General features: G+C 43.3%; 1 long non-coding RNA gene across 1 annotated transcript; it reads right to left on the reverse strand.

The window, feature by feature from the left end:
- Positions 1–6521: 6521 nt before the first annotated feature.
- Positions 6522–25836, reverse strand: LOC147583564 (uncharacterized). Its single transcript, XR_015243179.1, has 2 exons — positions 25574–25836; positions 6522–6829 (listed from the first exon to the last, which is right to left on the reverse strand). It is a non-coding gene; the product is annotated as an uncharacterized LOC147583564 (long non-coding RNA).
- Positions 25837–25882: the final 46 nt, after the last annotated feature.

Genomic DNA, 25882 nt, shown 5'->3' on the forward strand with positions numbered 1-25882 from the left:
ATTTTCTGGAAAATGGTGGGGAACCATGCAGGACTGAGACATGTGAGCGCCTTAATCACGTAAGTTTTCCCCTTTTCCTGTTGAAAGCTGAAGAATGTATTGGATGAGACTGTGTCATTGCTGTAAGTAATCACCATTTTGTGTGTAGTTTACTAGTTGGTACATTTTTTAAAGTTTATTTATTTATTCTGAGAGCAGGATCGAGAATGGGGAAGATGAGGGGCAGAGAGAGAAGGAGAGAGAGAACCCCAAGCAGGCTCCATGCTGTCGGCACAGAGCCCGACAAGAGGCTCGAACTCATGAACTGTGAGATCGTGACATGAGCCAACATAAAAAGTCAGACACTTAACCGACTGAGCTACCCAGGAACCCCCGGTTTGTGCCTTTTTATTTGACTTTCATTTGACTTCAAGAGTCAGGTATTGTATATACTTATTTTAAATACCAGGAAACTGACGTTCAGCGAGGAAACAAAAATTGCCCAAAGTCATATACTACATGACAGAACCAGGACTTCTTTTTTTTTTTTTTTTTTTTTTTAATTTTTTTTTTTTCACGTTTATTCATTTTTGGGATAGAGAGAGACAGAGCATGAACGGGGGAGGAGCAGAGAGAGAGGGAGATACAGAATCGGAAACAGGCTCCAGGCTCTGAGCCATCAGCCCAGAGCCTGACGCGGGGCTCGAACTCACGGACCGCGAGATCGTGACCTGGCTGAAGTCGGACGCTTAACCGACTGCGCCACCCAGGCGCCCCAAGGACTTCTAAGACCAAAGCCCAGGTGATTTTTGTCCCAGGACCTAGTTTGTAAGACAAAAGATGAAAATCTGATGGATTTCAGTAATGAATTAGTAATCAATCAAAAAGAAATATTTTAAAAATTGAGACGATGAAATAGACCTATTTCATTATCCTGAAGCCTACTTTTCTTCATTTCCATACTACTAAATCACAGTGTCACCGTAATAGTCTTGGTGGCCTTTCATTTGTCCTTCATCCATGTAGTTCACTTTTTTTTTTTTAAGAGAATAAGAGAGACAGAGAGTGAGCAGGGGGGGGGCAGAGAGAGAGAGAATCCCAGGCAGGCTCCACGCTGTCAGCGCAGATCCTGACACGGGGCTTGCACTCAGGAACCGTGAGATCATGACCTGAGCTGAAATCAAGAGTCTGACACTTAACTGACTGAGCCACCCAGGTGCCCCCTTGTGTGTCGCTCTCCAAAGACCCTCCCACCCACTTCAGTTCCCTTTGCTTCTGACTCTCTCTGTGCTTCTCTTTCATTCTCTGTAGGCCTGTTCTTCCAGTGAGCTCTGTGCACACTCAAATATGTAAGTTTCTCCAGCATCCCTCATTTGCCCATTGTAGCTACCAACCCGCCATAACTGTACGTTACTGGCCCTGTGCCTCGCCTCTCATGCTGACCGTTAGGGTCCACCCGTATCTAGGACTCCGCGAGCTGGGAGACGTACCTTGAGAGGTCACTCCAATTGTCTGGGCTGGCTGAGTTAAGCAGGAGAGTCAGAACCACCCAGGTGGCCCTGACCTCCAGGAAAGGGCATTCCACAGCTGCCTGGGGCGTCCTGTTCAGGGATCTGTCCACACTGGCACTCAGGAAGCTTTCTCAATCATTCACCTAAGTCATACCATGCATATTTGGCAAGGACAGTGGCCATTCATGCCGGCCTCTCCCTGTCTTCACTTCTTTTCCAGAAATAAAAGCTTGGCCTTCCCCAGCCATACACACCCTCTACTCTGCTCCTCCAGGGAATGAGAAATTTGGCTCAGGAATCTACTCAGGGCTCCCAGCTTGAGCTGGCCATCTGGCATGACTGCTGCTTCCAAATTATGTTCACATCCATGGATAACCAAGTGGATTATCTCCAAGAATCATCTTCTCAGTGAGAAGAGAGGAGGCGGGGAAAATATCACGTTCATTTGCTTGCTCTGAAAAGACCGCGGACATCAGTTATTTACCATGGCTGGCAATAACACTCGGTTGCTGGTCTGCAATGCAAAGCCTAAATCAGGCTTATTAGTGTGGAACTAAAAGGCCCTGGAGGGCAGCCAGCATTTCCAGAACTGGCATTCATTGCAGTCTGGCCCAGCCATGGAACTGACAGGCCCCAGCTTGGGAAAGGTCAGTAAGGGCTTAGGGCACCCCGAATGCTCGCTGACCCATTAACCACCGCAGGTGTAATTAAGATACATGTCCTTCCATTTCTGGATGGCATCTGCTGTTGACAAGTGGTTCAGAGAATGAAAGGTAATGTTTAATAATTAGCCCAAGCAAAACATCATCAGGGAGGCAAATCTGGGAGGATGTCTAGCCGGCCTCCCTTCCCCAAGGAAGAGAACAATGTCAAGGCCTATCCCGCCCAAGAGTCTCTGCTCATAAACTCGAAACTAACAGCCTTTCCTTAGTTTCCCTTCGATCGCAATCAGGTGCCATCCACCCCACCTCCAGCGACCGTTTGGCAACGTCTGACATTTGGTCACCAAAACTGGGGGCAGGGAAGGGGTGCTACTGGTATTTGTTGGGTAGCCAACAATGTTGCTAAACATCTACAGTGCACAGGACGGACCTCACAGCAAAAAAAAAAAAAAAAGAAAAAAGAAAAAAAATCACCCCCCAGCTCAAAATATCAATGGAGCTGGTGTCGAGAAACCTTGCCATAAATCAACATGATTTCTACTCCAAGCCTTCCTTTCTGCTGGCAAGATGATTAATGTCACTTCTGACTGGGGTTTTAACCCAGGGCTGTGCCATAGTTCTGGGGGCTCGGGCTGAGCCTGGGGTGGGTAGGGGGTGCTATGCCTGGAAGGGGGAATCTTTGGGGAGGCAGCCAAGGCCTGACATTCAGCCCCTGTTCCCTTCTCCGCCAGATAGTTAAATGGTTCCAGAATCTGCAGGCTTTTCTCTTCTGCTGCCCGTAGCTTAGGCACAGCCCTTGATCTAGCCCCTTCCCCCTGCTTGTTTTGCCACCGCCCTCACTTAGAAATCTTGCTTCCTCCTGGCACTGCGGAAATTTCCTAAATCCCGTCCAACACAAGAAACCGCCCAGGCCACTTCGAGTGTCTCCATTGGCACCTAGCTCGTTTAAGCTCCTTGCTTGAACAAAGGGAAGGCAAGGAATAGGACAGAATGGGAGGGGGAAACAATTAACCTCTCAAAATATTACCAGTAGTCACAAAGGTAACGGTGAAGTCACATGAAGCAACTTGCACCATCCCTGACCCGGGTCTCTCAGAGATAGCCGAGGCTCCTTGCCCTCTTCCCAGGATACCGCTCGCCGTGTCTGTGGGTAACGGGAAGTCCTCCCATGTGCCGGCCTCAGTTACCCCTTCACACTTAAGGTCTCAGCCCTGGAGAAAGTTTCTCGTAAACACTTCCACGTTGGCCTAAGAGGAAAATGTTTAAATTTTGTGCTCTCACTGATGAGGGCTGACCTGGCTGTGCGAGAGTCACCCTAAGAGTTTGTTTTCAGCACCCAAAATTCATCTCAGGAGTGATCTGACAGCATCTGTTGAAATTACAACTAAGCATACCCTTGGACCCAGTAATCTCCTGGGATTCTATTCTGTGGAAATAAAAAGATTTCGATACATGAGCATGTTTGTAGAGGCAAGATGAATATAGGAGAGAAAAAAAAAAACTCTGTAAGTCCATCACTAGGGGAATGAATTGGGCAGTGAGTGAAGTGAATTACACCCATACCATGTGTGATGGTTAAGTCTATGTGCCTGCTTGTCTTGGCCACAGTGCCTAGATGTTTGGTCAAACAACTTCTGGATGTTTCTGCAAAGGTATTCTTGGATGAGATTTGCATTCAAATAGGTGGGCTTTGAGTAAAGCAGATTACTCTCCGTAATGTGACTGGCCGTCTTCCCTAATGCTCCAGAGACTAACTGCCCATAGCAAAAGAGAATTCGGCCAGCAGACTACCTTTGGGTTTGGACCCCAGCTTTTCCCTGGGTCTCCAGCCTCCCAGCCTACTCTGCAGATTTTGGACTAAGCTTACTTAGTCCTATGAGCCAATTGCTTAAATTCTGTCCTTTCCCTCCATTCTCCCCCATCCCGTTGGTTTTGTTTCTCCGGAGAACCCTAATTAATACACCACGAAACATTATGCATCTTTGAGTTATGTCATCACCTAGGGACCTGGGGAATTGCCATGATGTATTAGGCGGAAATAAAGCAATATACAGAAATTTATGTAAAAGAACCAGTAGCCGAGAATGTGTGTGTATAGTAGCCTGTATGCATAAGCACTGAGATGTGTGCAAGAAAATGTGACATGTTGTAGCAGTGGTAACCTGGAAGGGGAGTAAGGAGGTAAACTAAAAAACTAGGGTGAACTAGAAAAATGCTCAATGAAAAGCGTAGAATATAAGAATAGAATCAGATTCTATATGATAATATGAAAAATACAAAAATACTAAATATAAATATGGCCACAGGCAGGGGTTACAAGTAGACTTGAAAAAAACGAAACAATTCTGGGCCGCCTGGATGACTCAGTCGGATCAGCGTCCGATTCTTAATTTCGGCTCAGGTCATGACCTCACCGTTGGTGAGATCGAGCCCTGCCTCAGGCTCTACGCTGACAGTGTGGAGCCTCCTTGGGATTCTCTCACTCTCTCTCTGTTCCTCCCCTGCTTGTACTCTCTCTCTCAAATTAAATAAACTTTTAAAAACATTTAATAAATTTAAAAAAAAAATTGTGTGTTCTTAGCTTGGGAGGTAGAGCTACTCTTTTACTCAAATTGCTCATTCTTTAATATCATAGGGGCATCTAAGTGGCTCATTCGGTTGGGCATCTGACATCGGTTCAGGTCACGATCTCACAGTTGGTTCATGAGTTCGAGCCCCGCGTCAGGCTCTGTGTGGACAGCTCAGAGCCTGGAGCCTGCTTCGGATTCTGGGTCTCCCTCTCTCTCTCTGCCCCTCCCCTGCTCATGCTCTGTCTCTCTCAAAATAAATAAACATTAAAAATAATTTAATATAACAATTAAAAAATACCACCAGGTTCTCAGATCCAAGACCCAGTTACTTCATTTTGGCAAGGCAGCAAGAAGATGGGACACCAGAGAATCTGTAGTTTTAAAATAAAGGCTCCAGCATGATTCTTGGGGCACAACCAGGCTTGGGGACTGCTTGTGTGCATGGGGGTACACGTCTAGGAGATCCCATTAGAGAGGCAGGGAGGGTTTTCACAGATCATCTCCTGAGGACCCCATGCTTCTGTTTTGGGGTCTTCCTTCTGGCGACAGCCTCATAGAGAGCCCTGAATCTACAGTGAACTTCACTCTTATCCCATACCTAAGCCCAGTGCCGAAAGCTTAGCCCCAGTATCGCTCTCTGAGTAGATCACAAGAATCGATGTCGTATGGACATTTTAGGACTGGAAAGATCCTTAAACTTCAGCTTAAGACCTCAAACCCACAAAATCATTTCCTGGCCCACAAAGCCGGGGCGTCCTCCTCAGGAATGGCCTTGGCTCATGGAGAAGACACGTATAAGGTATATATGTCCATGCATTTAGGTTCCTACACCTCTTGAGTTGATGGCTCAGCCATGGCCATGGGGACTCAGGAATCCTGAGTATGTGACACAAGTGAGGTGTAGAAGGAGGGAAGTGATACTCCATCTCTTGGCCAAGTCAGAATGCACACTTGCTGTTGCTAGAATATCTCCTCTTTTTCTATTTTCTCTGTGCTTTTTCCTTCTCTACTTTCTCCTGAAGCCCCATAGTAATTGGAACAGAGTATCCAGGCACAGTTACAACAAAACTATTTCAGATTACTGCTTTCCCCCCTCTCTCTTTGAGAGAATCTCAAAGCCATTTACCTCCCCTAGCCAACACTCCAACTGCCCTTAACCCCGTCCATTGCTAATTCAATGAACAGTTTCAAGTGCAAACACCCCGGAGTTTTCCATAGAAACAATGAAGGAGGGCTCTCATCCTGAGCCAGAGGGAAATTCTAGGGCCTTGGCTAGCTCCACAGCCGAGTGGCATGCTCCCCAAAGTCTCCCCTGCACCCTAGTGGAAAAGTGTGATAACCTGGCTCCCCAGAACTAGAATGAGGGACGTGGGTGGCAGACTGAAGGGGCTCTCACATGCCACAGTCCCATCCACTGACTCCCTACCTCTGTTCTTTCATATGACCTCTTTTTAGAAATACCAATATTCATATAGCACCGTGCAGTAACTTCGTGTCCAATATCGCATTTGCTTCCCGCTAGATCCCAACAAGGTGGATGGAGAGCCATCATTTCTATTACCCTCATCTACGTCTGGTGGAAATGAGGCTGAGAAACTAGTCAGGTGACCTCCTGAGACCCAGCTAAGTCATAGAATATATGGTACTTGACCCCAAGTGTGACTCCAAATCTTTTTCCCCAAACCCACCACACCGCTTCCTCACCTTGCTGAAATTATTAAGTGACCCCCTCTTTCCCACACCTTAAATATCCAGCCTTTAATCTTTGACGATGAGCGGCGAAAAACAATCTTATGTGATTGACATGGCACCTGACGGATGCTGTTTTATTTTTCTGTTTGCTCTTACTGTTAACTGCTTTGGCTCTGCCTCGTTTGTCACTTCATGTGGGGGCTTTTACTTTATACTCTGTGCATCACAGATTATTCAGGGCAAAGAGTTTTACAAATGTGTTTGGGAAAATGTGAACTGAATTGGCAAGACGTATTTTCCCCCCGTAAGTGGAAATTATTGTTCGGTTGATGGGCTGGTTTGTCTTCTTCATTCCGAGGACACTTCGGCGATGAGTTTGGAAGTTGCTCCTGAGCCAACAGAACAAATAGCGCACCTGAGAATTAAAGCAGAGAAATGTCTTGCATTTTGTGATAAGCGTATGGTTCTCCAGTTAAGGAAAACTTTCCTGTTCTAAAAAAAAATTTAGCATGGACTAAAGCCAGGCCCATGAGCAGCAGGAGAATATCATTACTGCTCACAGAATTCTCTGGAGCCTGGATTTTTGTTCCTGACAAAATGGGGAGGGCTGCTCTTTGCTCACAGAAAACATCTCCCCAGGGGCGCCTAGGTGGCTCAGTTGATTGAGCATCGCACTCTTGATTTCAGTCCGGGTCATGATCTCAGCAGTTTATGGGTTTGAGCCTTGATTCAGGGTCTGCAGTGGGAGCAAAGAGGCTGCTTGGGATTCTCTGTCTGCCTCTCTCTCTCTCTCAAAAATAAAATAAACATTTTTTTTAATTAAAAAGGAAGAGAAAACTTTTTCCCAGTTGAGGAAGCCTCGGTATATTTTTAGAGAGTTTTGCAGGTGTCAGCAACTGGTAAGAAATAAAAAATACTCATTAGCAATAAGAATGGAGGGAAGAAAAGGGAGGAGAGCTTCAAGTTAGCAAGTTAGGTTATTTGCTTGGGCTATTTTGCTGATTTGCAGTATTTGGTTAAAATCCAGTGAGTTACTAGGATGCCTTGGTGGCTCAGTCGGTTAGGCATCTGACTCTTGGTTTCTACTTAGGTCATGATCTCACGGTCATGTGATACAGCCCCATGTTGGGCTCCTTGCTAAGAGGCTGGAGATTGCTTGAAATTCTCTCTCTCTCTCTCTCTGCCCCTCCCCCACTCGTACATGCACGCTCTCTTTTTCTTTTTCTTTTTTTTCAATATATGAAATTTATTGTCAAATTGGTTTCCATACAACACCCAGTGCTCATCCCAAAAGGTGCCCTCCTCAATACCCATCACCCACCCTCCCCCCTCCCACCCCCCATCAACCCTCAGTTTGTTCTCAGTTTTTAAGTCTCTTATGCTTTGACTCTCTCCCACTCTAACCTCTTTTTTTTTTTTCTTCCCCTCCCCTATGGGTTTCTGTTAAGTTTCTCAGGATCCACATAAGAGTGAAACCATATGGTATCTGTCTTTCTCTGTATGGCTTATTTCACTTAGCATCACACTCTCCAGTTCCATCCACGTTGCTACAAAGGGCCATATTTCATTCTTTCTCATTGCCATGTAGTACTCCATTGTGTATATAAACCACAATTTCTTTATCCATTCATCAGTTGATGGACATTTAGACTCTTTCCATCATTTGGCTATTGTTGAGAGTGCTGCTATAAACATTAGGGTACAAGTGCCCCTATGCATCAGTACTCCTGTATCCCTTGGGTAAATTCCTAGCAGTGCTATTGCTGGGTCATAGGGTAGGTCTATTTTTAATTTTCTGAGGAACCTCCACACTGTTTTCCAGAGTGGCTGCACCAATTTGCATTCCCACCAACAGTGCAAGAGGGTTCCCGTTTCTCCACATCCTCTCCAGCATCTATAGTCTCCTGATTTGTTCATTTTGGCCACTCTGACTGGCATGAGGTGATATCTGAGTGTGGTTTTGATTTGTATTTCCCTGATAAGGAGTGACGTTGAGCATCTTTTCATGTGCCTGTTGGCCATCTGGATGTCTTCTTTAGAGAAGTGTCTATTCATGTTTTCTGCCCATTTCTTCACTGGGTTATTTATTTTTTGGGTGTGGGGTTTGATGAGCTCTTTATAGATTTTGGATACTAGCCCTTTGTCCGATATGTCATTTGCAAATATCTTTTCCCATTCTGTTGGTTACCTTTTAGCTTTGTTGGTTGTTTCCTTTGCTGTGCAGAAGCTTTTTATCTTCATAAGGTCCCAGTAATTCATTTTTGCTTTTAATTCCCTTGCCTTTGGGGATGTGTCGAATAAGAGATTGCTACGGCTGAGGTCAGAAAGGTCTTTTCCTGCTTTCTCCTGTAGGGTTTTGATGGTTTCCTGTCTCACATTCAGGTCCTTTATCCATTTTGAGTTTATTTTTGTGAATGGTGTGAGGAAGTGGTCTAGTTTCAACCTTTTGCATGTTGCTGTCCAGTTCTCCCAGCACCATCTGTTAAAGAGACTGTCTTTTTTCCATTGGATGTTCTTTCCTACTTTGTCAAAGATTAGTTGGCCATACGTTTGTGGGTCTAGTTCTGGGGTTTCTATTTTATTCCATTGGTCTATGTGTCTGTTTTTGTGCCAATACCATGCTGTCTTGATGATTACAGCTTTGTAGTAGAGGCTAAAGTCTGGGATTGTGATGCTTCCTGCTTTGGTCTTCTTCTTCAAAATTACTTTGGCTATTCGGGGCCTTTTGTATTCCATATGAATTTTAGGATTGCTTGTTCTAGTTTCGAGAAGAATGCTGGTGCAATTTTGATTGGGATTGCATTGAATGTGTAGATAGCTTTGGGTAGTATGGACATTTTGACAATATTTATTCTTCCAATCCATGAGCAGGGAATGTCTTTCCATTTCTTTATATCTTCTTCAATTTCCTTCATAAGCTTTCTATAGTTTTCAGCATACAGATCTGTTACATCTTTGGTTAGGTTTATTCCTAGGTATTTTATGCTTCTTGGTACAATTGTGAATGGGATCAGTTTCTTTGTTTGTCTTTCTATTGCTTCATTGTTAGTGTATAAGAATGCAACTGACTTCTGTACATTGATTTTGTATCCTACAACTTTACTGAATTCATGTATCAGTTCTAGCAGACTTTTGGTGGAGTCTATCAGATTTTCCATGTATAGAATCATGTCATCTGCAAAAAGTGAAAGCTTGACTTCATCTTTGCCAATTTTGATGCCTTTGATTTCCTTTTGTTGTCTGATTGCTGATGCTAGAACTTCCAACACTATGTTAAACAACAGCAGTGAGAGTGGACATCCCTGTAATTTTCCTGATTTCAGGGAAAAAGCTCTCAGTTTTTCCCCGTTGAGGATGATGTTAGCTGTGGGCTTTTCATAAATGGCTTTTATGATGTTTAAGTATGTTCCTTCTATCCCAACTTTCTCAAGGGGTTTTATTAAGAAAGGGTGCTGAATTTTGTCAAAGGCCTTTTCTGCATTGATTGACAGGATCATATGGTTCTTATCTTTTCTTTTATTAATGTGATGTATCACATTGATTGATTTGCGAATGTTGAACCAGCCCTGCATCCCAGGAATGAATCCCACTTGATCATGGTGAATAATTCTCTTTATATGCTGTTGAATTCGATTTGCTAGTATCTTATTGAGAATTTTTGCATCCATATTCATCAGGGATATTGGCCTGTAGTTCTCTTTTTTTACTGGGTCTCTGTCTGGTTTAGGAATCAAAGTAATACTGGCTTCATAGAATGAATCTGGAAGTTTTCCTTCCCTTTCTATTTCTTGGAATATCTTGAGAAGGATAGGTATTATCTCTGCTTTAAACTTCTGGTAGAACTCCCCTGGGAAGCCATCTGGTCCTGGACTCTTATTCATTGGGAGATTTTTGATAACCGATTCAATTTCTTCGCTGGTTATGGGTCTGTTCAAGCTTTCTATTTCCTCTTGATTGAGTTTTGGAAGAGTGTGGGTGTTTAGGAATTTGTCCATTTCTTCCAGGTTGTCCAGTTTGTTGGCATATAATTTTTCATAGTATTCCCTGATAATTGTTTGTATCTCTGAGGGATTGGTTGTAATAATTCCATTTTCATTCATGATTTTATCTATTTGGGTCATCTCCCTTTTCTTTTTGAGAAGCCTGGCTAGAGGTTTGTCAGTTTTGTTTATTTTTTCAAAAAACCAACTCTTGGTTTCGTTGATCTGCTCTACAGTTTTTTTAGATTCTATATTGTTTATTTCTGCTCTGATATTTATTATTTCTCTTCTTCTGCTGGGTTTAGGCTGCCTTTGCTGTTCTGCTTCTATTTCCTTTAGGTGTGCTGTTAGATTTTGTATTTGGGATTTTTCTTGTTTCTTGAGATAGGCCTGGATTGCAATGTATTTTCCTCTCAGGACTGCCTTTGCTGCATCCCAAAGCGTTTGGATTGTTGTATTTTCATTTTCATTTGTTTCCATATATTTTTTAATTTCTTCTCTAATTGCCTGGTTGACCCACTCATTCTTTAGTAGGGTGTTCTTTAACCTCCATGCTTTTGGAGGTTTTCCAAACTTTTTCCTGTGGTTGATTTCAAGCTTCATGGCATTGTGGTCTGAAAGTATGCATGGTATGATTTCAATTCTTGTATACTTATGAAGGGCTGTTTTGTGACCCAGTACATGATCTATCTTGGAGAATGTTCCATGTGCACTCGAGAAGAAAGTATATTCTGTTGCTTTGGGATGCAGAGTTCTAAATATATCTGTCAAGTCCATCTGATCCAATGTATCATTCAGGGCCCTTGTTTCTTTATTGACCGTGTGTCTAGATGATCTATCCATTTCTGTCAGTGGAGTGTTAAAGTCCCCTGCAATTACCACATTCTGATCAATAATAATAATAATAATTCTCTCTCTGCCCCTCCCCCGCTCGTAATGCACGCTTTCTTTTTCAAAATTAAAAAAAAAAAAAACATTTTTTTTAAAGACCCAGTGAGTTATTATATGATAAGATTGATTTCCAAGGATAGAATCAAAAAAGTTGAAAATTTCCTTAATGGACTGCAAAGACAGCTAACCTCATGACCAACAGTCTGTCTGATGACTAAATTCCCTCTGCTCATCTCCAAGTACACTAACCTGACCTTTAGTTTGGCTTACAGTTGAGGTCCCTAGAGGGTGTCTGTGGACACTGTGCTTCTGCAGCATTGCATTACGTTTGTCTCAGTGACAGTAACTATCTCTTCTGGTGACACTGGAGCCACACTGGTACCTGGTGGGATGTGAAGCACGTCTCCTTAATAACTTGGGACACTGAAGCCACCCTGCTTCCTTTCTTCCCTCCTAAAGTTCAAAGGCCCTAGTTTTGTGTCCTGGTCTCATTATTGTTGTTATTACTCTGTTAGTAATCTGTATGCCCAATGTGGGGCTCGAACTCATGACCCTGAGATCAAGAGTCACAAACTTCACCCACTGAGCCAGCCAGGTGCTCCTATCTTGGTCTTCTTTTCAATGCCAAATTCAATATAAAGTCTGAGGAAACATTGGCGGGTGTCATGGGCAAATGAGCCCTTGACCTGGAAATAGGGGTGTAGGCCATTCTGAAGGCAAAGTCAAATCTATCTTGGAATAGCCTGATCTTTTTTTTTTTTTCTTTTTTTTTTTTTCTTTTTTTTTTTTTTTTAACGTTTATTTATTTTTTGGGGACAGAGAGAGACAGAGCATGAACGGGGGAGGGGCAGAGAGAGAGGGAGACACAGAATCGGAAACAGGCTCCAGGCTCTGAGCCATCAGCCCAGAGCCCGACGCGGGGCTTGAACTCACAGACCGCGAGATCGTGACCTGGCTGAAGTCAGACGCTTAACCGACTGCGCCACCCAGGCGCCCCTTTTTTTTTTTCTTTAAAGAAAAGCTGGAAATCCCAGCTTTTCAAAGGATTTTTTTTTAAGTTTTATTTATTTATTTATTTATTTATTTATTTATTTATTTATTTATTTTGAGAGAGACAGAGACAGCGCTAGTGGAAGAGGGGTAGAGAGGAAGGGAGACAGAGAATTCCAAGCAGGCTCTGCGCTGTAAGTGTGGAGCGCGATGCGAGGCTCAAACCCGTGAAACCACGAGATCATGACCTGAGCTGAAACCAAGAGTCAGAAGCTTAACCAACTGAGCCACCCAGGCACCCCAGCCTGGTCTTAATAAGAAGCTTGATGCCTCGGTCAGTATTGCATGAGAGAGCACAGATAGGGCCCTTATTAATCTGACCTACGGATGACTTTTCCTTCAGGCTCTTATTCCCCCCACCCCCCTCACTGGCATTAACCATTTATTAAGTAATCTGGGTCCTTTGCCAGCCCACCTCTCTGAAGGGTACTGAAAAAAGACCCCAGCTTCGTTTCAGTCTTATCTCCATAAGGCAGACAGGAAAATAGCCTTTTGCTGTTTCCTCTTGATTAATAAAAAAGAGCCTTCTAAACCCCATGCTTTCTGCCTACGTGAGCAACAGACCATCCTAAAAATTAGAACAAAGGTCTTTGAGGTTCTGTCAATATGGAGCTGACTAAACGTGAAATACTAAGGCGATCAGTTTTGGTATAAACCAAGTTGTCGACTTTTTCATCACGGAATCGCCCAGAGCTTCGGCGGTCAACATTACCATGTGGCATCTAAAGAGTTACAATGTGCCTGCTTTAATATCAGCCCTCCCCTTTCCCTGCCTTACGCCGCATGCACGCACGCACGCACGCACGCACGGGGCTGCGTAGAAGGCAGTGCCAGGTTTTGCTTTACAGTTTGTGAGACACTTTGATGTATATTAACTCCCTGGGCTTCACGGAAATGCCATGGCGGGAGGGGGAGGGGGTCTTCTTTTGCCCATTTTGCAGATGAAGTGAATCAGTCTTGCAAGAGCTTCATACGTTTATTTGCTTCTAGTTCCTCTGATAGAAGGTGAGGCCCTGGCCCCTGCATGTTTTTCTCGCCTCGGACTGGTCGGTCCCATTACTGTTCATCTGACTGAGGGAAAGCTATCACTGTTGTTTAGAAAAAACGAGATGCCGCCGTGGGCCAGGAGCCCACGGATGTCCCACGGTGCGGCGCAGAACATGTGAAAACACCAGCGTGTGTATTGATGCACCTGTGATGACTAGAAAGCGTGCTGGAAGCACGTTCACACAACTGGGAACAGCGGTCCCTTCTGGAAAGGTGGAGGTGATGACGGATGGGACCAGCTTTGCCATTTATTTCACATACTTACATATTCTTTCACTTTGTGATGACAAAGGTTCGTTACATCTGTAATCAGGTTTTCTTGTTTTTCTTTTCTTTTTTTATTAAGTTTTTAGTTTTAACTCCAGTATTGTGACCATGCAGGCGTACAAGATAGTGATTTAACGGTTCTGTACATTCCTCTGTGCTCATCACAATGAGTGTGCTCTTAATCCCTTTCGTGCCTTTCACCCATCCCCCCCCACCCCAGTTCAAATTTTCTTTTACTGAATATAAATAGCTAAAACATCTTCCCTACCTTAAATCCCTTTTTTCCTTCTGTCTCCAATTCTGTAGACCGGCAATGAGCGAAAAAGACCATAATTGTTCTCCATGTTAAAACTAACCCGCGGTGACACAGGTGCACATGACCCCATGGCACATCACACCTGCTCTTGTGCGAGGCAGTCCGTGAATGTAAAACAAGGAATGAACAAACATTAATACCCTTGTGTGTCAAAGGCTCTTTGCATGGTCAGCCGCTGTGAGCCATAGGTACATGCAGAGAAGGCATCAGCAGCCGTGGCTCTACTGAGATAAATCCAGACCGCCGGACGAGCAAGCGACTTTCCCATGGTCACAGAAAACGCGTGGGAGAGTTGCAATGGTGCCTCTTCTGCACCGCCACGCCTCCTGGAAACCATCGTAATACAACTGTATCTCGGTGAAACGTGAAATCCAGATTAATCAGCATTTGGTTTCTATTTCTGCTCTTGTGAGACCTTTGCGTTGAATTCCTCCTGGCAATAATCTGTGTGATCCTCGCTTGGAGAAATAGGGAGGGTCCCCTGGGAGACAATCAGGAGCCGTTGGTCAGTGTGATTTTGCTGTTGTTCAATATAAATTTTATTAGCTAAATAGAATTTTTGGTAGCAGAGGCATCGAGTGAGAATTAGTAACAGCAGCCCTCATGGCACTTCAAGCTGCCTCTTAGCCTCACATGTTCATTCCTGCATTGTCTCTTCTGTTCCACTGTCCTGTCCTTGGCCCAGCCCTTCTCTCAAAGCGGGGACACAAAGGACCCCACCTGGGAGGAGCAGACGGGTTGCAACTCTAGAGACATCTTTGTTCCCAGATAATGCTTCACATCCCCGCCAAGAAAGCCACTCCACTGCACTTAAACTACGTGACTTTTCCAGGGGGTTTGCACTCACACCTTGGGTAAACGGTACTTGAACCCTTAAGGAATGACCCCACTCTCTTGTGTGAATCTACGGGTTTGTTAAGGACCAGAAAAAAATAAAATCCTGGAAGGCCACCACAATATTAACGGTGATGATGCAAGGCAAGAAAATTCCTAGTGATTTTTCACTTCTTTGTGTTTCTCTAGTGGTTTTCAGATCTTCTACAGGGAACATGTATCCGCTTTTTAGTCAGGATAAAGTGTAATTTTTTTTTAATTGTAAAAAGCAGGAGGCAAAGGCTTACTTGTAGTATTGTCCTTGCTGTATAACAAGGTGCTTTAAGAAAGAACTGGGGGGAAATAAGGCAAAATGTTTATAATGTCTGTTCCTGGGTAAAGTCCTTATGGTTGTTTTTGGTTTTCTTCCTATTTTTCTGTATTTGTCATATTCTCTCTCAAGAGCCTCTGCAGGGTTGTTATCCTTAAATAATAAACGCTTTTACAGGGTTGAAATTTGGTGAGGAATGTGTGCGGTGGGGTGGGGTAGGGGTAACTCTATGAAATTCCAAAATGTTGTTATTTTTCCTGCAGGAATGACGTCTACTCCTAATTCCTGGAATAGCTGAGGTTTCTCCAAGGTACCTAACTTATGCTTGGGGAGTAATACATTTATCTTTTGGGACCTAGCTCAAATACCCTCTTAATTCCTCCCAAACTGATCTAAGTTCTGTTGCTCACAAAATACATAATGAGTCTCCCCTTCACACCAGATATGGTGATGGTGCTATTTGAAGGACACTGTCATCTTTGGGTGGTCTTCGTTCATTGGAGTGCCCCATTACCCTCACTGCCCCTCTAGACTTCTATCTCAGGGGCTACGGTCGTCAAAGGGGTCCAGACAGATACCACAAGTCCTTCCATGCTCTTCCATTCTTTCCTTCCTTCTTTTGCTCCACATCTGGAGCTAGGTTGATAGCTTCAGTCCCTATTAACATAAATGAGAGTTCACATATGAAACAACACGCAGACCCTTTGGCTTAGCAAGTGACCTACTTCATTTTAAAAATGGTATTAAATGCAGTAGTTGGAAGTGAGAGCAGAAACCTGACGCAATTCCCATAAGAAAGGTCAGCATTACCTTCCTAAGTCTGAGTCCTCTGTCTCGTGGTTCATCCTTGAAATCATGACTGAGTCTGATCTAGCCATCACTGCTCTGGAAAAAAATTCCTTTGGCCAGCCGCATCTACTTGGAGACCTTATTTCATGAAATACTTAAGGTCTTTGGCAAACAGCTATGAATTAACCTATTAGGCTAGATCCTTTTTTTTTTTTTTAAACATATAGAGTTCTGATTTTAGGTCTTTGTTGAAAACTAGAATTCTTTGCTTTAAATGAATATGTGAAACAAATCAAGGGAGGAATATTTTTTTTCTAGGAGGAGGAAACAGTGACTGTAAACTACAGATGTAAATCAGAGCAGCTTACCAGCCTCAAAAAAAGAAATCTGTTTTTGGAACTAAACATTCCTTCTTTGACTCAATACAGTAAATGCAATATGGTAACACAAACCATTTAAGTAAATACCAGCTCTAATAATAGCTGTGTATCCATTGGAAAGTATTTTTATCATGTGTGTACTAGCTCCCCAGCCATAGCCTTTATCAAGCAGAGCAAAACGTGTGATCGCTCTGGCCCCGTTTCAGAGAAAGAAATGATTGATTGTTTGATCCCTGGAAGCATCAATACTGCTTAATGGGTCCTTAGCGTGAAGAATAATGGAGGAAAAAACACTGTGTGTCAGTTGATAGCCTCCATGGCTAAGGAGAAGGGTTTGGGGGGCGGGGGAAGAGTAGAACAAGAAAAGAGATTTAATTCCCCAATTAATCTCACTCTGCTCTGACATAATTCTGGATGGCATAGAATAGTAAAAATCAGCATGCCCCATATTCACATTCTTCTCCTCCATCCTGTCTCCTATCCATCTCTGTCAGATTTTTCCCTATAGAACGAGGACAGGATTCCTCAAGGACTCGTGAGAGAGAGAGAAAAGAAGGAGTCCTCCCTAAATTTTGTAGTATATGATTCAGTTTTCACCTGAAGTTATCTCTAGGTGGTCCTATGAGGTTAAAGGTATCCTTGTCACAGTGCTTTTAAATATGCCCATACTCTCTAAATTCACTTTAAAAAATGGAGCCTAATTCCCACTCCCTTGAGTGTGGGTTGGATTAGGTGACTTGATTCTAACTAATGAAATATGGCATGAGACTTTTGAAACTAAATCAGGAAAGTTATAGTTCCCCTACCCCCTCTTGTCACTCAGTCTCAGGGAAGTCAATAGTCGTATCAAGAGAACACTTAAGTGGTCCTGTGAAGGAGTCTGTGTGGTGAGGGACTTCTACCAAGAACCTGCAAGGAACTGAGTCCTATGGCCAGTAGCCACATGAAGGAGCCATCTTGGAAGCAGGCCCTCCCACCACAGCCAAGCCTTCAGATGACTTCCGTCCAACATCCTCAGGAGAGACTGAGGTCAAACCCGTGAGCTCAGCCACTCCCTCTTCCAAAGAAACTTCATGACATCATAAAAATGTGTTGATCTAACTGCTGAGATCACTTCATTGATAACTTTTCTCTTTGGGGCTAGATAAGAGCACATTCCTCTTGAGTGAGTTGTCTACGAATTTAAACCTTGGGCTTGTTTCTGATTTACTGTGAAGAATTGTGTACCTTCATGATTCTATATTTGAGGGAGATGTGGGCTCCCCAGCTGCTTTTGTATAGACGTAGTCACTTTCACATCATTCAGCTGTGTCCTTGCCACCTATGATGGGGTAGACACCAGCTATCCTATCAGCTCGTTTTATTTTGTTTTTATTTTTTAGAGAGAAAAAGAGAGAGAGCATGAGTGGATGAGAGGGGCAGAAGGAAAGAGAGAGAGAAGAGAGAGAGAGAATCTTAGGTAAGCTCCCTGGTCAACACAGAGCCCAACATGATGCTTGATCTGACAACCCTGGGATCATGACCTGAGCCAAAATCAAGAGTCAGATGCTCACTGACTGAGTCAGCCAGGCGCCCCTCAGTCACCTCATTTTATAGATATGTCAAAAGTGGCCTAGTTGTGTCCCAAATGACAGTTAGTAGCAGAAATATCAGTGTTCGATTAGGATGGATAACTTCAATCGTTTAGATGTGGTAAGTTTTTTTTAAATTTTTTTTTTCAACGTTTTTTATTTATTTTTGGGACAGAGAGAGAGACAGAGCATGAACGGGGGAGGGGCAGAGAGAGAAGGAGACACAGAATCGGAAGCAGGCTCCAGGCTCCGAGCCATCCGCCCAGAGCCTGACGCGGGGCTCGAACTCACGGACCGCGAGATCGTGACCTGGCTGAAGTCGGACGCTTAACCGACTGCGCCACCCAGGCGCCCCTAGATGTGGTAAGTTTTAATAAATGGAGTAGTATCAGGGACCAGAGTTCCTCTTAGAAAGATAACTGTCTCTGTTTGAAAAAAAAAAAATACCTTGATGAGTTTCCAAAGGAAAAGATAAGGCTGGGGCACCTGGGTGGCTCAGCTGGGTGAGCATTTGACTGTTGATTTTGGCTCAGGTCGTGTTCTCATGGTTTGTGAGTTCCAAACCCCACGTTGGGCTCTGTGCTGACAGCATGGAGCGTGCTTGGTAGTCTCTCTCTCCCTCTCTCTTTCTCTCTGCCCCTCCCCTGCTCATGCTCTCTCTCCCACTCTCTTTCTCAAAATAAATAAACTTAAAAAAAAAAAAAAGAAGATTTTCTAGTGTTAGGTTTTTAGCGGTTTGAATTTCAGCAATAGAAATCTTCTATTACGTCTATCTCTGTACACATCTTCTTCAAGACTTTCAGTAAGTGCCCTGGTTGTGTAAGAGATTCATTCAAAGGAAATTAAGAAACACCGAGAAGGCATGGGAACTGAGGTGGCAGAAGATTGATCCAGACCTGGAAATTCGGGGTCCGTGGTGATTCACAAACACCTAAGTCCCCAAGGAACTGAGAGAAGTCTCGGGGACAGCAGTGGACTTCTCGGAATCTGTGAGAAGCACATGTGGTTCAAACAAGGGAGCCCAGGTGACCCCTATATTTTGTGCATAGCTCATCTGAGCCTTTCAAATGATTATGAATCCAAACAACGGAATTTTGCTCATGGTCACATGTTTTCCTTTGCTTCTATGTTTGGAGATCTCTCACTCCAGATTGTGATGTAACTTGGGCTTTATTTTTTCATGACTTTCTCTGCAATGTACGCATAGTGATTATCATCTCATACCATGAGCCCATCCTTTGTGTATCCAGTGTGTGTGTCTCTTAACTTGGTCTCACGTTTTACACACATTAATCTACATGTCAGCTCTAAGAGGTAGACTCCAGTACTATCATCATTTTAGAGATAAAGAAACTGAGACGTGGTGACGTTGCCTAAACGTCCCAAGACACACAGCTAATAGGGATATTGGGATTCAAATTTGGCCTTGTTCAGCTGAATAGCCTCCCCTGTTGAGTGAGGTGCTGAGCTGTCTTCCCACCGAAAAGGGGTGAAATTCTGCAAAGGGTCCCAAGGAGGAAGAGGCCTGTCAGGAAAAGGCCTGACAACAAAGCAGTGGGTTGGAGGCCAAATAGAAAATAACACGCAGCCAAAATGGATTAAACAAAACGTGTTAAGTCAATACCTGAACAGGAGAGATCATTGATGTCAGGAATCATCTAGAAAGGCTTCTTGGAGGAGGTGGGATTGGAGATGGGTGCTGAAGAATAGAACCAAGGGAGGCAGGAAATATTCTAAGCAGGGACACATCAGGGCGATTGCAGCCAGACAGGTGGGAATGTTCTGGCATATTTGCAGGACAACCTGACCCACCTAGGGTGGAGTACAGTTGCTGGTGTATCAGAAGAGAAAGCTGGATGAACGTGGAGAGAAGATGGGGCAATAGGAGAGATCGTGGCTGCCGAGGGAAGAACAGGGAGGAGCCTAAGACTCTGGAGCTGGGCCACGCTGGCTCAGAGCAGTTTGCATTTGGGGCTCCCTTTGCTCTTGAGATGCTGTAATATCCTGCTGAATCCTGTTTCCTTCTAGGAGCAGGTTCATTTCTTACTCTTCCCAACACCTGCCCCCATTCGTAGCATGGTACCTGATGCAAGAGGCACTCATCAAATACGTGAATGGTCAAAATATGAAGAAAGAACATAGAGTAATGGTAGAGTCAGATACACCTGACTGCCCACTTCCTTTTCACTTATTGTCTTGGTACCTTTGGACATGTTTCTTCCCAAACCTCAGTGTCCTTGTCCAGAAAACATGATGAATAGCAGCTACAACCTCATTGGGTTGTTGTGTTAGATGAAAAAAATGTGTGGAAAATATTTACTGTGGTGCCTCCCACAAAATAAGCTTTCAGTATGATGTGTTAATGTCATGAATCAGCTATAGGGAGTCCAGACCAAGAGAATAGAAGCCCTAGAAATTCGGAAAAATCTTAGGGAGAATGGTAAACCTTCCTCAGAAACCAGGATAGGGCCTCAAGCTAAATTTTGGCTAAGTCTCAAAGTGGAATGTTGACCTCAGCTGGCCTCTCCATTATAATTGGAGAAACGCCCCGGACTGTGATGGTGGAGGGTCTCGAATGTTCCACCAAGGATGTTGTGGAGTAAAGTAGTGACAAGACTGTATCTCTTTCAGAACAATAGATCTAGTGGCCATGTGAGTGATGGCTTAGGGAATAGCAGGAGTACAGAAGTTCATGGAGAGGCCACTGCAATAGTCCTAGTAGAGGTGATGAAGATTTGCAGTAATGCTCTGATTATGAGAATGTAGAGAAGTTTGAATTAAGAGGCTATGACAAGAAACTACCCTGGACTTAGAGACTGTATGTATATTGAATACTATATTGAATGTATATTGAATGTATATTGAAGCTAGATAAGGGGAGAAGGCAAGAATAACCGGGGTTTATTTGAGCATCTGGCTGGCTGGTAATACTGGGGACGGGAGCAAGGACAAAGGCAAAATACATGAGGATTTCAGTTAGGCAACTGGATGATTCCATTAACCAAAAGAGAAATTAAGAGTGGATGGGTCTCATCCACCTCTTTATAATATTTCCTTTTAGGAACACTTGCCCAGACATTGAAGGATGTCTCTGACTTGCTCAACTTCCAATGGACTTTACCCCCAACCAAAAAAAAAGGGAAAAAGAAAATGCCTTAAGATGGTCCTCTTATTTCACCTGGCACCTCTCTCCACCCTGTATTTCACCTCTAGTCTTGGAAGAGAGAACTTTGCCTCGGGGAGGCCTATAGTTACAATGACTATTTCTGTGTCATAGAAAATCTTCCTCCCTCCAACTCATGACCCACTCACAAGAAGAAAGATTCAAATTAGGTCAACAATAGAGTGAAATTTCTACCAGCAAAAGAATCTGTGATTGGACTTGGCTTGTATGTGCATGTGTGCATGCGTGTGCATCACCCCTGATCCACACACATAGAGAAAAACACAGATACAGAACACACAGCACTTCAGAAAACTCCCTTTGAATCAGTCTTGGCATCACCATGGTAACATGAACAAAAGCCGTCCTCCTAATCATGGAGGGGAAACCTGCGGTTTTGCGATAGGCACCCCTCAGGAGGATTTCAGCCACCCTGGGACCATTTCAGCCTATGACCCTCCAATAACCTCACGGGCTCTGTTTATCTCAGACTCTCTCTAATCTTCGTCCTATCTGTTCTTTCGATCAGCCTTCTCCTAGGACCACGGCACTCCAGCTCTCGTGCTTGGCCGTGGTTCTAATTTCCGGGGGGAAAATGGTTCTCACTAAGGTTCTTTTGACCACTGCAAGTGGGGCCTTTCCTCACTTAGGGGATTGTGGTACAGAAATAAAATAATTCTGCTGGACTTTAAAGTTATTTGAAATTATATGTCATTTTAGAACTAATCTTTAAAAAGAGGCTTCAAAATGCCAGCAACATCCATTTCTCGGGTTACTTATGCATGCACTCATGAAAATGACGTGTCTGTGACCTACAGACTCGAAATACCAAGTCAAAGGTCTGCTACCTGTGTGTGAGGTTGAAGAAAGCCTACTCGGTCCCTGCAAAAGAAAATCAATCTGGCCTTTATTATTTTTTTTGGAAGAATCAGAAATAGCATTCATTAGAGAAACCCACTTTGCTCCAACTCCAAAGGGATTTCAAATTCTCCAAGTGTCTTAAATATTGTATCTCTGGTAATAGTTGTCCTAAGGGAGAGGTCCCTTCTTCCAAATAACATTTAAAAAATCTTCGAAGGCTTCTATCTGCTAAAACTGATATGAAAATTGCATTTTACTTAAGAAATCATCTTTAAGTGCCAAACCGTTTTTTTTTTTCCTTTGTCTTGGATATACAGCATTACCTACAAATATCATTCTAACCCTTTAAAAATCAATGATTTTCATTTGAGGAGCAGTTGAAACAGAACTTGTTCTAATGAAAAATTTAACAGTGTATTAATTTCAGGGTTTTACAGTGAAGGTAGGCATCTGTGTATTCATACAAACGTATGCACATATATGCTTATATGTACAGGTGCATACGTACACATAATTGTGTGTAAGGATACATGGGTATTATACGGTACAGAGGTAAAGAGGATGGGGTCTGGAATTAAACTGTCATGGTGTGATTTCTGCCTCCCGTGTGACTTCGTGTAAGTTACTTCTCTGCCTCTCAGTTCCATCTGTAAAATGGGAATAAGGATAGCAACCGCGTCATAGACCTGCGTGGTAATTAACAAGTTAATAAACACTTCATGCTTAGAGCCTGCCACATAGTAAGCGCTCAGTAGATATTAGCCAGTTTTATTAGAAGTAGTCTAAATGACCGATATTTTAAAAAATTGACTTCCCTGCAAAGAAAAAACATTTCACTTACCGGTGTGCTTTGCATAGTGTACCAATTAGTAATGGTGATAGGTAGCCTCTTGCTGTCATTTGCTGTGACAGGAGAGCGAGAATAAATGGTGTCCTTCTACTGTGGTATTCTCTGCTTTCACCCCTCTGAGAGTTGAATCTGGTTCCAAGGTTTTCTTTTTCTTTTTAGTATTTATTTATTTTTGAGAAAGAGGGAGAACACCAACAGGGAAGGGGCAGAGAGAGAGGGAGACACAGAATCCGGAGCAGGCTCCAGGCTCTGAGCTGTCAGCACAGAGCCCAACACAGGGCTCAAACCCGTCAACTTGGGGAGCATGACCTGAGCTGAAGCACACGCTTAACCAGCTGAGCCAACCCAGGCACCCCTGGTTCAAGATTTTCTTTTGCACAGTTAGCCGCTCAGGGGGACATTCCACCCTTAACGGCTTCAGCTTCTGAAGGAGCAAGTGAAATCAACACAGAGAAACCTGGTGCAGGGCGGTGACTCTTTGGAATTGTTGGCAGTGGTCCGGATAGTGGTGTTTGACCCTGTTTTGAAAATTCTTTTCGTTGTTGGTGTCACCAGAAAGAATGTGGAGCTTCTAGAATGGATACGTATGATTCAAGCAGGGTTGGAATTTCAGAAAAGGCTCTCTCCCGGGAAGATGATTTGTAGGGGTGCTTGTTTTGAACTTCAGAGTAAGTGCTGGTTGATGATGACAGGGGTTGCGGTGGTGAGCCTTTCTTCAGTTTATTAGTATCTCGGAAGTTACACACATACCGCTAATCTTAACAAAATCTGGACTCGGGAAAAGGTAATGGAATGAAATAAAGTTAAGAAAGAGGGAGTGGCTCCTGTACCTTGAGCTCTCCCTCTGGGTCGAGGACTGGCCTCAGCACGTCCCTTCCCTACAGAACCACCCGGGGAGGGCCCAAGGAGGCCTCTGGTAGCCTGAGGTTCAGTCCACATTTCTACTTTTGGGTTTTTAGACAGCTTTGAAATAACACTGTTCTCTGGCCATGTAGAGAGTGCTCTTCCACTCATTTTTAATAGACTTTATATTTAGAAAGCTTTTTTTTTTTAACAGACAAATGGAACGGATAGAACAGAGGGTTCTGATATACCAGGTGCCAAGTCTCCCATTTGCTAATATTTTAATTAGTATGGTGCATTTGTTACAGCTAATGAATCAATATTGATGTATTGTAATTAACTAAAGTCCGTACTCTATTCCTATTGTCTTAGTTTTTACTAATGTCTCGCTCTGCCTTTTTTTAAAAGTTTATTTCTTTCTCTTAGAGAGGGGGAGGGTGCAGAGAGAGAGAGAGAGGGAGAAAGAATCCCAAGCAGGCTCTGCACTGTCAATATCACGAACCGTGAGGTCGTGACCTGAGCCAAAATCAAGAGTCGGATGCTTAACGGAGCCACCCAGGCACCCCTGTCTTTTTTTTTTTTTTTTTTTTTTCTTAACCTAATGTCTTTACTTTATTCAGGTTGTCTTCGTTTTACCTAAAGCTCCAGGACAGCAGATGACATTTAGTTACATATCTCTTTAGGTTCCTCTTGGCCCCACTTTTCCATATAGCGCTTTTCAGAGGGAACCCCCTGTATACAGCCCACATTTAAGGAGTGGGGAGTCCTGCTTTCCCTCCTTGAGGGCAGAATGTCTACATAAATTATTTGGAGTCCTTCTTCATGGGAGAATTGTAAAGTCATTTTTCAAGTGAGACTGTACGAGAAAATTGGCCAAAGAGAAAATTATACTCAACAGATGTGTAGAGACGAAGAGGAAGTATTGAAAATAACAAAGAAAAAAGAAGTCTGAGGAACATTTTTCATCTATTTATAAAATCTACCGAATGATCAGGCAAGGGCTCAGAAATATGTCCAAAAATGTTAATTGCTTATAATACCTAAAAACAGAAAGCAAGTAAAATATCCAAAAAATCATGGTATAATCATATAGCTGTAAGTCAAAACCATTTTTATATGTGTATATATAAAATTTATTGGCATAGAAACAATCTGCTGGTAAATGAATTATATATAATATGAGTACCCTCATGTAAGTACACACACCTAAATGCTTAAATGAGTATACACGTGTATAAAAATATACTTACGATCTAAGTATATTATATACGTGTGTGTGTGTGTGTGTGTGTGTAAACATCTGCAAGGCTAGCTTATACCAAAAAAAAAAAAAATCATTATCTCCAGCTGGTAGGCTTATATGTCATTTAGAATATTCCTTTTTTTTTAGAGTTCATTTACTTACTTACTTATTTGAAAGAGAGAGAAAAGAGAGAGAATCCCAAGCAGGCTCCATGCTGTCTGCATGGAGCCCAACCCAGGGTTCAATCCACGAACCATGAGATCATGACCTAAGCTGAAACCAAGAGTTGGACGCTCAACCAACTGAGTCACTGAGGCACCCCTAGAATATTCCTTTTTAATACCTGTACATACTTTCTATTTTCTTCAATATTTTTTATTCTCCCAGTAAAACCTGAAAATTAACAGTAAAATTGCTTAAAACAAAAGGTATACTGACAAATAGAACACTAGCACATAGTGTTAGTAATCCAAATCATTAAAAACTCACTACATAACAGCAGTTTCTAAAACCCCTACTAGGACTTGGAGTAAAGACGGAGGGCAAGAACTTCACCAGTGCTTTTATGCTATTTCTCTAACACCGTTTATCCTGACCAGAGAGCCCTCCATCCATCCTGGGACACTAGACTCCGAGACCCCATGGAATAACGTGCTCAATGTCCCCAGCCTTCTCCCATCTCCTCTGTTGCCCCGTGTGCCTTCCTTCGGCTCCTCACAAAGCCTGGAATTCCCCCACCCCCTCATCTTCCTGTTGTCTATTACCTGGTTCTTACTGGAAGCTCCCTTGGACTGTTGTATTTTCATGATGTTCCCCAAGAGCTGGCAGGGCTTATTTTTCTTCTAGTCGGGTACCCCTGGTGCCTGGGGTCATGCAATGTATGCATTTGGTCCTCGGCAAATATTTGTTGACGCCCATGACTACCTGGCAGTCAAGATATAAAGGTGTAGCAGGTGGGATTGAGGGAACAGCCAATATAATACAAACAACATTAAAAACCCAGCCACTGGAGCCAGACTGCCTCTGAGCTCCGTTGCCCACGAGCTGAATCATCTTGAACTCCTTCCTCACCC

Source organism: Puma concolor, chromosome A2 (genome assembly GCF_028749965.1).
Source record: "Puma concolor isolate L17-30 chromosome A2, mPumCon1.1.hap2, whole genome shotgun sequence".
Taxonomy (NCBI): Eukaryota; Metazoa; Chordata; class Mammalia; order Carnivora; family Felidae; genus Puma; species Puma concolor.